This window comes from Callithrix jacchus, chromosome 2 (assembly GCF_049354715.1).
Source record: "Callithrix jacchus isolate 240 chromosome 2, calJac240_pri, whole genome shotgun sequence".
In the NCBI taxonomy this organism is placed as follows: domain Eukaryota; kingdom Metazoa; phylum Chordata; class Mammalia; order Primates; family Cebidae; genus Callithrix; species Callithrix jacchus.
In genome coordinates this window covers 76,645,698-76,662,211 of record NC_133503.1, presented here as the reverse complement: position 1 = coordinate 76,662,211, position 16,514 = coordinate 76,645,698, and the positions used below count along the sequence as shown (strand labels likewise).

General features: G+C 37.8%; 1 pseudogene; it reads left to right on the top strand.

Moving 5' to 3' along the window:
* The first annotated feature begins 14,301 nt into the window (after nucleotides 1–14,301).
* LOC144581397 (disheveled-associated activator of morphogenesis 1 pseudogene) lies at nucleotides 14,302–15,913 on the top strand (annotated as a pseudogene).
* Nucleotides 15,914–16,514: the final 601 nt, after the last annotated feature.

Below are 16,514 nucleotides of genomic sequence, written 5' to 3'. Positions count from 1 at the left end.
ATTTGGCTTGCTCACTTTTTCAACAGAATGCACTGGTGAGTCCTGCTCTGTCCTTGTATTTTATATGTGTGGCTATCCCTCTTGCTGTGTTGGAAGTCAATGTTCCAGAATGTCAGCTTCTCCAAATACCTATGGATAGAGAAAAGAGAAAACTCTTCAAGTCAAAAGAGTTTATGTTGTTTCATGGGGATCTCCAGCCTTATATTTGGAACTCTGATATTTACTACACAGAAGATCGTTATTTTTATATTTTATTTTTAATTTTGTGGGTATATAGTATTTATGTCATACATGACATGTTTTGATATGGAGGTATGCAATATGAAAAAAGCATGTTATAGGGAATGGGGCATCTATCCCCTCAGTCATTCTTTAAGTTAAGCACATTCCAATTACACTCTTTATGTTATTTGCAAATATTAAGTTATTATGGACTATAATCACCAGGATTTTATTATTTCTATTTTTCTGTATCCACTAATAATTCCCACATGCCACTCACTTTTTCACTACCCTTCCCAGCCTCTGGTAACCATCCTTCCACTGTCTACATCCATGAATTTAATTGTTTTGATTTTTAGATCTGAGAAATAAGTAAGAACCTGTGACATTTGATCATAAAACCTTTGCTATGGCCTGTGTTCAGAATACTATATTCTGGACTTTTGTCTATAGTTTTTATAGTTGTAAGTTTTACATTTAGGTCTTTAATCAGTCTTAAGTTGATTTTTTAAATATGTTAGAAAGAAGTTGTACAATTTCCCTCTTCTGAATATAGCTAACCAGTTGTCCTAGTACCATTCATTGACTAGGGAATTCACTCCCCATTACTTCTAATTATAGACTTTGTCAAAGATCAGATGGTTGTAAGAGTGCAGCCTGCAACCTTCTCTAACCTGTTCCATTAGTTTTGTAGTATGATTTCTGTGTCAGAACTATGGTATTTGATTACTATAACATTGGAGTATAGTTTGTGAACCCCCAAAATCTGAGACAGGTATCAGTTAATTTAGAAAGTTTACTTTGCCAAGGTTGAGGATGCACACCTGTGACACATCCCCAGGTGGTCCAAATGACTTGTGGACAAGGTGACAAGGGCACAGCTTGGTTTTATACATTTTAGGGGGATATAAGACATAATTAAATATGTGCATAAGCTTTACATTGGTTTAGTCTAAAATGATTGGATAACTCAAGGTGAAGATGGGATAACTTGAAGTGGAGAGGCTTTGAAGTTATAGGTAGACAAGAGAGAAATAGTTGCATTCATTTTTCAGATTGGTCTTTCCAAATGAGGCAGGCAGATATGAATTTATCTCAGCACAGAATGACTCTGAATAGAATTGAAAATTGAAGGCAGGCTTGCCCCAACGAGTTTCCAGCTTGACTTTTTTCTTTAGCTCAATAATTTCAAGCTAAAGACTTATTTTCCTTTCACATTTTTCCCTTTTTCTTTTAAAAAAAATCTATGGAAAATTCTCACATTTCAAAATGACTGAATAGGAACAGATCCGGTTTGCAGTTCCCAGTAAGATCGATGGAGAAGGTGGGTGATTTCTGCATTTCCAATTGAGATACCTGGTTCATCTCATTGGGACTGGTTCTAGAGTGGGTGCAGCCCACAAAGAGCAAGCCAAAGCAAAGTGGGGAATCGCCTCCCACAGGAAGCAGAAGGGGTCCAAGGATTTCTCTCCTCAAGCCAGGGAAGCATGAGAAACTGTACCAGGAAAAATGATGCATTCCAGCCCAGATACTGTGGTTTTTCCATTGTCTTCACAACCAGCATATTAGGAGATTCTCTCCAGTGACTATGACATCAGGGTCCTGGGTTTCAAGAGCAAAACTAAGCAGCCATTTGGGCAGACATGAAGCTAATGGCAAGAGATTTTTTTTTTCTTTCACACCCCAGGCACAGCTGGAATGCCTGCGAGACAGAACCCTTCACTTTCTGGAAGGAGGGCTGAAGATAGGGAGCCAAGTTGTCTGGCTTGGTAGGTCTCACCCTCATGGAGCACAGCTAGCTAAGATTCACTGGCTTGAAATTCTAGCTATCAACACAGCAATGTAAGGTCAATCTGAATTCTCGAGAAATCAGGCAGAGAGAAGCAAACGTACTCTAAAGTTTGTTCACAGGAGTATACTCAATTGTTAAAAGCTGTAGATAGCTCGAAAAAAATTTCTTGTCTCTGAAAAACAAAACAAGGTTCAGCAATGTTTCAAGCAAAAAGATAAAAAGGATTACTTCAGTTTTTTATTAGTTCAATCCATTCAATTAACACTTGTTCTGCTTGATATTCATGAGCATTTCATCTCTTAATGGGTCCTGTACATTTTTATTTCAATGTCACAAACTCTAAAGATATAAGAAACCTGTACCTATAAGCACCTTTTAAAGTGCAATAACTGATTGTAAACCATCTTTTCAAGAGGATCAAAACAAAACAACAAATGTCTGTGAATGACAAAATGTCCAGGGTAGTTGTAGTCAAAAACACAATTGAGAAATGAATTTGGTTATTTCCGTGTTTTACAATAGCTTAACATAATGACCTAAATTATGACTCATAGCACACACTCAGACATTAGAATTTGAAATATTCCATATGATTTTGGTAGCTATATTAATATTATTCACTAAAATGTGTCCTGGAAAAGATTAAACATTGTTTCTATCCCATGTAACTAAACATGTCAAATAATCCTGTTTACCTATCTTCTAGATGTTCCAGAGGTCTTGTGTAGCATCCCAAATATAGATTATCAAAACAGACAACCTTGAAACTGTAGTTTGATTTGGGGAAGGCTACCAAACAGATTAAAGGTTTAAAATACTTGATATTATAAAATAGTGTTCAAATAAACATATGTTATTATAATTAAGGATATCTTCCATAACTCATTTTATGAGACCAGTATAATTCTGATACCAAAACCCGACAGAGACACAAATTAAAATTATATTACAAAGCTACAGTAATTAAAACAGCATAGTACTGGTAACAATACAGAGATATAGACCAGTGGAACAGAGCAGAGTCATCAGAAATAATGCCACATATCTACAACCATCTGATCTTTGACAAGCCTGACAAGGATAAGCAATCGGGAAAGTATTTTCTATTTAATAAACGGTGGCGGGAAAACAGGCTAGCCCACATGCATAAAACTGAAACTGGAATCCTTTCTTTTTTTAATTGTATTTTAGGTTTTGGGGTACATGTGAAGAACATGCAAGATTGTTGCATAGGTACACACATGACAGTGTGATTTGCTGCCTTCCTCCCCATCACCTATATCTAGCACCCTTTCTTACATTTTAATACAAAAATTAACTCCGGATGGATTAAAGATTTAAACACAAAACCTAACACCATAACAACCCTAGAAGAAAACCTAGGCAATACCATTCAGGACATAGACATGGGGAAGGACTTCATGACAAAAACACCAAAACCAATGGCAACAAAAGCCAAAATAGACAAATTGGATCTAATTAAACTAAAGAGCTTCTGCACAGCAAAAGAAACTATTATTAGAGTTAACTGGCAACCAACAGAATGGGAAAAAATATTTGCAACCTACTCATCTGTCAAATGGTTACTATCCAGAAGCTACAAAAAACTTAAAGAAATTGACAAGAAAAAAAAAAAGCCCTATCAAAAAGTGGGCAAAGGATATGAACAGATACTTCTCAAAAGAAGACATTTATGCAGTTAACAAAAATATGAAAAAAGTGCATCATCACTGGTCATTGGAAAAATGCAAATCAAAACCACATTGAGATACCATCTCATGTCAGTTAGAATGGCAACCATTAAAAATATCAGGAGGCAACAGATGCTGGATAGGATGTGGAGAAATAGGAATGCTTTTACACTGCTGGTGGGAGTGTAAATTAGTATAATTTGGAAGAAAGTGTGACAATTCTTTAGGCTCTAGAATAGAAAAACCATTTGGCCCAGCAATCTCATTACTGGGTATATGCCCAAAGGATTATAAATCATTCTGTTATAAAGGCATATGAACACTTATGTTTATTGTGTCACTGTTCACCATAGCAAAGACTTGGAATCAACCCAAATTTTCATCAGTGACAGACTGGATAAAGAAAATGTGGTACATATATGCCATGGAATACTATGCAACCATAAAAAAGGATGAGTTCATGTCCTTTACAGGGATATGGATAAAGCTGTAAACCATCATTCTCAGCAAATTGATGCAAGAACAGAAATCCAAACACTGTATGTTCTCACTCATTAGTGGGGGTTGAACAATGAGGACACATAGATGCAGGTTGGGAAACATCACACACTGTGGCCTGTCGGGGAGTGGGGGTAGGGGAGGTATAGCAGGAAGTGGGGGAATAGGGGAGGGATAGCATTAGAATAAATACCTAATTTAGATGCTGGGGTGATGAATGCAGCAAACCACCATGGCACATGTATACCTATGTAACCAACCTGCACATTCTGCATTTGTTCTCCAGAACTTAAAGAATAATAAAAAAATTTCAGGAAACAACAGATGCTAAAGAGAATGTGGAGAAATAGGAATGCTTTTACGCTGTTGGTAGGAGTTTAAACAACTTCAACCATTGTGGAAGACAGTGTGGTGATTCCTCAAGGATCTAGAACTAGAAATATCATTTGACTCAGCAATCTCATTACTGAGTATATACCCAAAGCATTCTACTGTAAAGACACATGCACATGTATGTTTATTCTGACACTCTTCACAATAGCAAAGACTTGGAACGAACCCATATGTTCATCAATGATAGACTGGATAAAGAAAATGTGGCACATATGCACCATGGAATAATGTGCAGTCATAAAAAATGAGTTCATTTCCTTTGCAGGGACATGGATGAAACTGGAAACCATCATTCTCAGCAAACTGACACAAGAAGAGAAAACCATACACATGTTCTCCCTCATAACTAGGAGTTGAACAATGAGAACATATAGACACAGGGAGGAGAACATCATACACCAGAGCCTGTTGGGGAGTGGGGGGTATGGGAGGAATAGCATTAGGAGAAATACCTAATGTAGATGATAGGTTGGTTGGTGCAGCAAACCACCATGGCACATGTATACCCATGCAGCATACCTGTACATTCTGCATAGGTACCTCAGAACTGAAAGTATAATTAAAATAAATAAAATAAAAAATAAAACTAAAAGAAAATAAAAATTTAAAATGTTAAGAAATTGAAGTTGAATTGTATGAAATGCGTTTAACTGTTGAGGTGATCCTATAGATCTTATTTTTTAATTAGTCTGGAGATAAGTAATACTTAAATGTGAAGCAAATCCTCCATTTCTGGGATAAATTCTTTGTTTATGATGTATTAACATTTTATTATGTCATTGCGTTTAGTTTGCTAAAGTTTCATTTCAAATTTATTTTTCAGACATTTTTACTGCAGTTTTATATTCACAGCAAAATTGATGGAAAGATACAGAGATTTTCCATATACCCTGCCCTCATACAGGTATATTCTTCCTCTTTATCACTATTCCTCACTACAGTGGTATACTTATTACCATGAAGGAATCTACATTAAAAAAGCATAATCATGCAAAGCCATAGTTTACATAACTCTTATTGATGTACATTTTATCAGTCTGGATAAAAGTGTAATAACATGTATCCATCATTATACTACCAAAGATTTCCACTACTTTAAAAATCTTCTGTGTTCTGCCTATGTGCCCTTTTCCTTCCCTTCCCAAACATTTGGCAGCCACTGATCTTTTTTACTGTGTTCATAGTATTGACTTTTCAGAATGTCATGTACTTAAAATCATATATTAAGGCCTTTTCAGATTGGCATCTTTCACTTAGTAATATACATTTAAGTTTTCTTCATGTCTTTTAATGACTTAATCACTCATTTCCTTTTAGCACTAAGTAATAATGCATTATATACCTGTAGCACATTTTATCTATTTACCTACTGGAGGACATTTCAGTTGCTTCACTAATTGATTGAATTTTTATATCCATGCTTATGATGGAATTTTTTGTTTGTAATATTATTGTTGTGTTGTGGTTCAAGGTAATGCTAACAATATAGAATTGGTTGGGATATACGTTTCCTTTTTATTTGGGGGAAGGGGTAAGAATTTTAGTTGTGTAGAATATTATCATTTTTTTTTTTAATTTTTTATTGGATTATAGGTTTTGGGGTACATGAGCAGAGCATGCAAGACAGTTGTGAAGGTACACACATGGCAGTGTGCTTTGCTTTTCTTCTCCCCTTCACCCACATTTGGCATTTCTCACCAGGCTATCCCTCCCCACCTCCCCCTCCTACTGGCCCTCCCCTTTTCCCCCAATAGACCCCAGTGTTTAGTACTCCCCTTTCTGTGTCCATGTGTTCTCATTTTTCATCACCCGCCTATGAGTGAGAATATGCGGTGTTTCATTTTCTGTTCTTGTGTCAGTTTGCTGAGAATGACACAAATTCATCATTTCTGATTGCTGCATAATATTCCATGGTGTATATGTGCCACATTTTTCCAATCCAGTCTATTATCAATGGGCATTTGGGTTGATTCCAGGTCTTTGCTATTGTAAACAGTGCTGCAATGAACATTCGTGTACATGTGTCCTTATAGTAGAACAATTTATAGTCTTTTGGATGTATACCCAGTAATGGGATTGCTGGGTCAAATGGAATTTCTATTTCTAAGGCCTTGAGGAATCGCCACACTGTCTTCCACAATGGTTGAACTAATTTACACTCCCACCAACAGTGTAAAAGTGTTCCTTTTTCTCCACATCCTCTCCAGCATCTGTTGTCTCCAGATTTTTTAATGATCGCCATTCTAACTGGCGTGAGATGGTATCTCAATGTCGTTTTGATTTGCATCTCTCTGATGACCAGTGACGATGAGCATTTTTTCATATGATTGTTGGCCTCATATATGTCTTCTTTCGTAAAGTATCTGTTCATATCCTTTGACCACTTTTGAATGGGCTTGTTTGTTTTTTTCCTGTAAATCTGTTTGAGTTCTTTGTAAATTCTGGATATCAGCCCTTTGTCAGATGGGTAGACTGCGAAAATTTTTTCCCATTCTGTTGGTTGCCAATCCACTCTAGTGACTGTTTCTTTTGCCGTGCAGAAGCTGTGGAGTTTCATTAGGTCCCATTTGTCTATTTTGGCTTTTGTTGCCAACGCTTTTGGTGTTTTGTTCATGAAGTCCTTGCCTACTCCTATGTCCTGGATAGTTTTGCCTAGATTTCCTTCTAGGGTTTTTATGGTGCCAGGTCTTATGTTTAAGTCTTTAATCCATCTGGAGTTAATTTTAGTGTAAGGTGTCAGGAAGGGGTCCAGTTTCTGCTTTCTGCACATGGCTAGCCAGTTTTCCCAACACCATTTGTTAAACATGGAATCCTTTCCCCATTGCTTGTTTTTGTCAGGTTTATCAAAGATTGTATAGTTGTATGTATGTTGTGTTGCCTCCGGTGCCTCTGTTTTGTTCCATTGGTCTATATCTCTGTTTTGGTACCAGTACCATGCTGTTTTGATTACTGTAGCCTTGTAGTATAGTTTGAAATCTGGTAGTGTGTTGCCCCCCGCTGTGTTTTTGCTTAGAATTGACTTGGCTATGCGGGCTCTCTTTTGGTTCCATATGAAATTCATGGTGGTTTTTTCCAGTTCTGTGAAGAAAGTCAATGGTAGCTTGATGGGGATAGCGTTGATTCTGTAAATTACTTTGGGCAGTATAGCCATTTTCACGATATTAATTCTTCCTAACCATGAACATGGAATGTTTCTCCATCAGTTTGTGACCTCTCTGATTTCGTTGAGCAGTGGTTTGTAGTTCTCCTTGAAGAGGTCTCTTACGTTCCTTGTGAGTTGTATTCCAAGGTATTTTATTCTTTTTGTAGCAATTGCGAATGGCAGTTTGCTCTTGATTTGGCTTTCTTTAAGTCTGTTATTGGTGTAGACGAATGCTTGTGATTTTTGCATATTGATTTTATATCCTGAGACTTTGCTGAAGTTGCTTATCAGTTTCATGAGTTTTTTGGCTGAGGCAATGGGGTCTTCTAGGTATACTATCATGAATAAAATAGCTTTTATTACTTTGAGATACGTTCCATCGATACCGAGTTTATTGAGGGTTTTTAGCATAATGGGCTGTTGAATTTTGTCAAATGCCTTCTCTGCGTCAATTGAGATAATCATGTGGTTTTTGTTTTTGGTTCTGTTTATGTGGTGAATTACGTTGATAGACTTGCGTATGTTGAACCAGCCTTGCATCCCCGGGATGAATCCTACTTGATCATAATGAATAAGTTTTTTGATTTGCTGTTGCAATCGGCTTGCCAATATTTTCTTGAAGATTTTTGCATCTATGTTTATCATGGATATTGGCCTGAAGTTTTATTTTCTTGTTGGGTCTCTGCCGGGTTTTGGTATCAGAATGATGTTGGTCTCCTAAAATGATTTGGGAAGGATTCCCTCTTTTTGAATTGTTTGAAATAGTTTTAGAAGAAATGGTACCAGCTCTTCCTTGTGTGTCTGGTAGAATTCGGCTGTGAACCCGTCTGGACCTGGGCTTTTTTTTGTGTGGTAGGCTCTTAATTGCTGCCTCAACTTCAGACCTTGTTATTGGTCTATTCATAGTTTCAGCTTCCTCCTGGTTTAGGCTTGGGAGGACACAGGAATCCAGGAATTTATCCATTTCTTCCAGGTTTACTAGTTTATGCGCATAGAGTTGTTTGTAATATTCTCTGAGGATGGTTTGAATTTCTGTGGAATCTGTGGTGATTTCCCCTTTATCATTTTTTATTGCATCTATTTGGTTGTTCTCTCTTTTATTTTTAATCAATCTGGCTAGTGGTCTGTCTATTTTGTTGATCTTTTCAAAAAACCAGCTCTTGGATTTATTGATTTTTTGAAGGGTTTTTCGTGTCTCAATCTCCTTCAGCTCAGCTCTGATCTTAGTTATTTCTTGTCTTCTGCTGGGTTTTGAGTTTTTCTGATCTTGCTCCTCTAGCTCTTTCAATTTTGACGATAGGGTGTCAATTTTGGATCTCTCCATTCTCCTCATATGGGCACTTATTGCTATATACTTTCCTCTAGAGACTGCTTTAAATGTGTCCCAGCGGTTCTGGCACGTTGTGTCTTCGTTCTCATTGGTTTCGAAGAACTTCTTTATTTCTGCCTTCATTTCGTTGTTTACCCAGTCAACATTCAAGAGCCAGTTGTTCAGTTTCCATGAAGCTGTGCGGTTCTGGGTCGGTTTCTGAATTCTGAGTTCTAACTTGATTGCACTATGGTCTGAGAGGCTGTTTGTTATGATTTAAGTTGTTTTGCATTTGTTGAGCAGTGCTTTACTTCCAATTATGTGGTCAATTTTAGAGTAGGTGTGATGTGGTGCTGAGAAGAATGTGTATTCTGTGGATTTGGGGTGGAGAGTTCTGTAAATGTCTATCAGGTTTGCTTGCTCCAGGTCTGAGTTCAAGCCCTGGATATCCTTGTTGATTTTCTGTCTGGTTGATCTGTCTTAATATTGACAGTGGAGTGTTAAAGTCTCCCACTATTATTGTGTGGGAGTCTAAGTCTCTTTGTAAGTCATTAAGAACTTGCCTTATGTGTCTGGGTGCTCCTGCATTGGGTCCATATATGTTTAGGATCGTTAGCTCTTCTTGTTTTATCGATCCTTTTACCATTATGTAATGGCCTTCTTTGTCTCTTGATCTTTGTTGCTTTAAAGTCTATTTTATCAGAGATGAGAATTGCAACTCCTGCTTTTTTTTTTGCTTTCCATTTGCTTGGTAAATCTTCCTCCATCCCTTTATTTTGAGCCTTTGTGTATCCTTGCATGTGAGATGGGTTTCCTGGATACAGCACACTGATGGGTTTTGGATTTTTATCCAATTTGCCAGTCTGTGTCTTTCGATTGGTGCATTTAGTCCATTTACATTTAGGGTTAATATTGTTATGTGTGAATTTGATACTGCCATTTTGATGCTAAGTGGCTATTTTGCCCTTTAGTTGTTGTAGATTCTTCATTATGTTGATGCTCTTTAGCATTCAGTGTGATTTTGGAATGGCTGGTACTGGTTGATCCTTTCTATGTGTAGTGCCTCTTTTAGGAGCTCTTGTAAATCAGGCCTGGTGGTGACAAAAACTCTGAGTACTTGCTTATTCACAAAGGATTTTATTTTTCCTTCACTTCTGAAGCTCATTTTGGCTGGATATGAAATTCTGGGTTGAAAGTTCTTTTCTTTAAGAATGTTGAATATTGGCCCCCACTCCCTACTGGCTTGTAGTCTTTCTGCCGAGAGATCTGCTGTGAGTCTGATGGGCTTCCCTTTGTGGGTGACCCGACCTTTCTCTCTGGCTGTCCTTAGTATTCTCTCCTTTATTTCAACCCTATTGAATCTGACGATTATGTGCCTTGGGGTTGCTCTTCTTGCAGAATATCTTTGTGGTGTTCTCTGAATTTCCTGCAATTGAGTGTTGGCCTGTCTTGCTAGGTGGAGGAAATTTTCCTGGATGATGTCCTGAAGAGTATTTTCCAGCTTGGATTCATTCTCTTCGTCCCCTTCTGGTACACCTATCAAACGTAGGTTAGGTCTTTTCACATAGTCCCACTTTTCTTGGAGACTTTGTTCATTCCTTTTTGCGCTTTTTTTCTGATCTTGGTTTCTCGTTTTATTTCATTGAGTTGGTCTTCGACTTCAGATATTCTTTCTTCTGCTTGGTCAATTCGGCTATTGAAACTTGTGCATGCTTTGCGAAGTTCTCTCATTGTGTTTTTCAGCTCCTTTAATTCATTCATATTCCTCTCTAAGTTATCCATTCTTGTTATCATTTCCTCGAATCTTTTTTCAAGATTCTTAGTTTCTTTGCATTGATTTAATACATGATCTTTTAGCTCACAGAAGTTTCTCATTATCCATCTTCTGAAGTCTAATTCCATCATTTCGTCGCAGTCATTCTCTGTCCAGCTTTGTTCCCTTGCTGGTGAGGAGTTTTGGTCCTTTCTAGGAGGCAAGGTGTTCTGGTTTCGGGTGTTTTCCTCCTGTTTGCGCTGGTTTCTTCCCATCTTTGTGGATTTGTCCACTGGTCGTCTGCGTAGTTGCTGACTTTTCGATTGGGTCTCTGAGTGTACACCCTGAATGTTGATGATGAAGTATTTCTGTTGCTTGGTTTTCCTTCTACCAGTCTAGCCCCTTCGCTGTATGACTGCTAAGGTCTGCTCCAGACCCTGCTTGTCTGGGGTGCACCTCTAGCAGCTGTGGCACAGCGAGGGATGCTACCAGTTTCTTTTTCTGCTCTCTTTGTCCCAGGATGATGCCTGCCTAATGTCAGTCTTTTGGATATAGAGGGGTCAGGGAGCTGCTTGAGGAGACAGTTTGTACTTTATAGGGGCTTAATTGCTGAGCTGTGAGCTCTGTTGTTCATTCAGGGCTGTTAGGCTGCTATGTTTGATTCTGCTGCAACAGAGCTCATTTAAAAAACCCTTTTTTTTCTCAAATGCTTTGTGTTGAGGGGTTTGGGCTTTATTTTTGGATGTCCGTTGGGGTCCTGCCCAGCTAGGATGCAGACTAGCCACTGTTTGCCTGCTGAGGCTCTGCCCTGCTGTTGTGAGGCTCGCCCTGGCTCTGCTGATCTGCTTTTCTCCGCCACGCTTTGTGGCGGAGTCTCTCTGTTGTAGCGGGTTGCCTCGGCAATGGCAGGCTGCGTCAGCAGTGGGCATGTATCTCAGTAGGGACGGGTTGCCTCGGCAACGGCTGGCTGCATCAGCAATGGGCATGTATCTCAGTTGGGGCGGGTTGCCTCGGTAATGGTAGCCACCCCTCCCCCTCAGAGCGTCTCGGGCCATCTGCACAGGGCTTGTTTGAAATCGCAGTTTTGTTCGTCCCACTGGGCCAACCCTAACGCTCTGTTCCTGCAATCCCCTGGGCTGGCCCACTGTCCAAGTCTAGCTCAGTCTCAAGTCCAGCCCTATCACGTCTCCGGTTGCCGGTTCAACGGGGCACCCGGACAAGCACGCCCTGTGGGGAGCGCTGGGTAGGGCTGGCCGCCGCCACCCCGGCTGCCGGCTTTGCCAGGCGGAATATCTGCCTGGCGTCCTGAGTCTCCTCTTCACTTGGGAATTTCCCCGTTCCGTGGGCAACAAAGATCAGTCTGGAAATGCAGCTTAGACTCACCTCTCCGCAGACACAACGAGAACTCCAATCCTGGGTTGTTCTCACAGCGCCATCTTGAGTCCTCTCTCAGAATATTATCATTTCTTTCTAAAATGTTTGATAGAATTCACCAGCCTATCTGGCTGGACTGGGAGTTCTCCTTGTAGAAAGGTTTTCCTATAACTCTCTTTTATTTTATAGGTATAGGGTAATGCAGGTTATTTATTCTTAATTAAGTTTTGATAATTTTCATTTTTCAAAAAATTTGTGAATTTTGTTTGTCATGTTTATTAACATAAGTTTTATAATATTGGTTTTTGTAGCATCTGTACAATCTGCAATAATGTCACATTACTCATTTCTGAAGTTAGTAATTTGTATTTTCTCTTTTTCCTGGGCAGCCTAGCAAGGTAGAGGTTTATTGCTTTTATTGATCTCAAAGTGTTTCGTGTTATTCACTTTCCCTACTGTTTGAATGTTTTACTGCTTTTATTTTTGATGCGTTGGTCCTTTAGGTCCATTGTTTTTTAAAAAAAAAATCATAGCCTGGGTAGCTTATAAACAAATATATCAGTTTTTCACAGTTCTGGAAGTTACAAAGTTCAATAATAAGGTGTTAGATTTGATGTGTGTTGAGGGACCACTCCATGGTATATACATGTATATAATGTATATACATTAATTACATTTTCTTGTGTGCTAACATGGCAGAAGGGGTGAACAGGCTTTCTGAGGTCTCATATATAATGATATCAATCAATTCATCAGGACTTAGTCCCCATGACCTAATTACTTTTAAAAACCTTTACCTTCTAATTACATCACCTCTGTGATTTGGTTTCAGCATACAAATTTTGGAGAGACCCAAACAATCAGACCACAGGAGATATTTATTATTTTCTTTCATCTGCATCCTTTGGGTTAATGTTCTCTTTTTTATTCTAATGTCTTAAAATAGAAGTCAAAGTAATTGATTTGAGACTCATCTAATATAAACACTAAGTGCTAAAAATGTGTGTTTAAGCATAGTTGTAGGGACATTCAACAATTTTGGATACGTTGTACTTTTATTTTTATTCAGTTCAAAGTATTTTCCATTTTTTATTACTTATTCATTTGGGGTTATTTAAATTTGTGTTAGTTTCCAAATGTTTGAGTACTTCCTAGAGCTGTTTTTGCTATTAATTTCTAATTTGATGGTTTTGTGGTCATGGCACATGCCTAAACCCTTTTCACTTAATTTTTCCATTGAGAGATATTATATGGCCTAGAATGTGGTCTGTTTTGCTAAGTGTTCCATGGGTACTTGCAACACATGTTGTTGTTCAATTCTACTCTATTCTCATTGATTTCTGCCTCCTTGTTCTATCACTTATTGAGTAAAGGTTATTGAAACTTCAGGTTACGTTGAAATTTTCTGTTTCTTTCTGAAGCTCTATCCATTTTGCCTCATATATTTTGAAGCTGTTATGTTATTCAGGACATAAGCATTTAGCATATTTGTGTCTTCTTGACTAATTGAACATTTTATCATGGAGATATGACCTTGTTTATAAGTGGGGACTATTTTTTCTTGTAAAGTCTACTTTGGTATTATATAGCCACTCCTGCTCAGCTTTATTCTGTCAAGTGTTGACATTCGTCCTATTCAACTTTTAAATCAATTAGTATCTTTACATGTAAAGTGCATTTCTTATAGGTAGCATGTGATTGAGTCTTGCTTTTTAGTTGAGCCCTGGAGTTTACATTTTAATTGAGGTTTTCAGACTAGTGAAAAGCCAAATATCCCATAATTAAAAGCAGAAAAACATTAGCTATAGAAATAAAAATATATCTGTGCTATTGAGAAATAGCTACTTTGCTTTGTTCCTGTGTCTTAAATTAGAGTTCTTAAAATATTTAAAATCTACAAAGTAATGAGTTGTTTTTTTTTTTTTGTATACTAATGAGATGACCATTAGTGTGGGGTTGCCATCAACCATTGATTGGCATGGTTGCCAGGTGAACCTACCCTGTGATTAGGGGGTATATTTAATGCAATCCTTATTAAAATTTAAATAGAATTTTTTTTTCAAAAATATTTTTTTAATCTCGAATTGTTTCTCTGTGTTTTATTGATATATTCTTTGGAGTTTTCTTACAACACATGTTTTGAAGTCTTTGACTATAAGACCACACATCTCTATGACTTCAGTGTCAATCTCTGGTGCTCTATTTTTCAAGTCATGGTTTTAAGAATGTGTTTGATGCTTGTGGGCATAAAATAAGCACATTAAATGATTAGGTATTGTAAACTGCCAGAGAACAAACTGGAAGGAATAGTATGGACTGAAATTGATGATACAAAAGTCTTCAAACTTCTAGATCTTCAAGACCTGGAAAGAACCTTCTCTGCCTATCAAAGACAGCAGAAAGGAGCAGATGCCATTGATGACACTCTGAGTTTTAAACTTAAAGTTAAAGAGCTTTCAGTGATTGATGGTCAGAGAGCTCAGAATTGCAACATTCTTCTATCAAGGTTGAAATTATCCAATGATGAAATCAAATGGGCAATTCTAACAATGGACGAACAGGAAAATCTTCCCAAGGACATGTTGGAGCAGCTCTTGAAATTCGTTCCTGAAAAAAGTGACATTGACCTGATGGAGGAACATAAACATGAACTGGATCGGATGGCCAAGGCTAATGGGTTGCTTTTTGAGATGAGCCAAATTAATCACTATCAGCAAAGATTGAATTGCTGTACTTCAAAAAGAAGTTTGCAGAGCATGTGGCAGAAGTGAAACCTAAAGTAGAAGCAATTCGTTCTGGCTTAGAACAGGCGTTTAGGAGCAATGCCCTCAAGCAGTTGCTGGAGGTGGTTTTGGCATTCGGAAACTATATGAATAAAGGACAAAGAGGGAATGCCTATGGATTCAAGATATCTAGCCTAAACAAAATTGCTGACACAAAATCCAGCATTGACAAGAACATTATCCTTTTGCACGATCTCATCACTATTGTGTAAAATAAGTACCCCAGTGTCTTCAATCTAAATGAAGAATTGCGAGATATTCCTCAAGCTGTGAAAGTAAACATGACTGAGCTGGACTTGAAAGCAGTAGAGACAGAGCTGGAATATCAGAAGTCTCAGCGCCCCACAACCCGGAGATAAGTTTGTGTCTGTTGTCAGCCATTTCATCACAGTAGCTAGCTTCAGCTTCTCTGATGTTGAAGATCTTCTAGCAGAAGCTAAAGACCTGTTTACTAAAGCAGTGAAGCACTTTGGGGAAGAGGCTGGCAAAATACAACCAGATGAGTTCTTTGGCATATTTGATCAATTTCTTCAAGCTGTGTCAGAAGCCAAACAAGAAAACGAAAATATGAGAAAGAGGAAGGAGGAAGAGCATCGAGCTCACATGGAAGCTCAGTTCAAAAACAACGTGAAAGGGAACGTAAAATGAGAAAAGCTGAAGAGAATAGTGAAGAAAGTGGAGAGTTTGATGACCTTGTTTCAGCTTTATGCTCAAGAGAAGTGTTTGACAAAGACCTTTCTAAATTGAAACAGAATCACAAATGCATTACCAACCAGATGGCTGACAGCAGCAGAAAGAGACCAGTCACAAAACGTAATTTCTAATTTTCCATGAATACTTTATTTAGAAAGCTCATTAGCAGCCCTCTAAAGTGACTAGAACGTTTCATTACACTGCCTTGCAATCCAAACAGTGGCAATTTTCCCCTTCTTCTGTGAGTGAATGCGTGAATGTATGTGGATGTAAATGTTTGGGTGTATATATTAAAAGACCTATATGTATGGTTAAAAAGATATGTTAACATATGTGCTCTGAAACATTTCATGTATGCATTCACACTGAATGTGGCTCATTTTCTTTCTCTGAACACCATGACTGTTCAGAAGCACAATACTATCTCCTGAAAGAGTTGACAGAGACATTCCCTAGATTCAAAGACAAAACAGAAGAAAAAAAAAGCTTGCAAAATATTTTATGGTTTCCAAGCTTGATATCCTTTGAAATGATTTTCATTGATGGAACTGAAGTTGGAAAAATATAGATTTAAACTCGTTTTTGATAATGTGATGTTGATGCATCACATTAGTAATAGGACGGGCTTAGAATATCTGACTTTGCTGTGGGGACAGTCTATAAATGTTTATTGAGAACATCTTGAACACAATTTGAATTATGTAGAATGTCAACCAGAATTTTTTGTATGTTTAAAAGTTGGACATCAATTTTTTCACTTAATTTCATCAAGTTATCTCTGCCAAGTGCTCTTGATAATTTCTTTAGATTTTTTGAAAAAACACTAAATGCAAACCATGCTTTTGTTAAAGAACAACATTACCA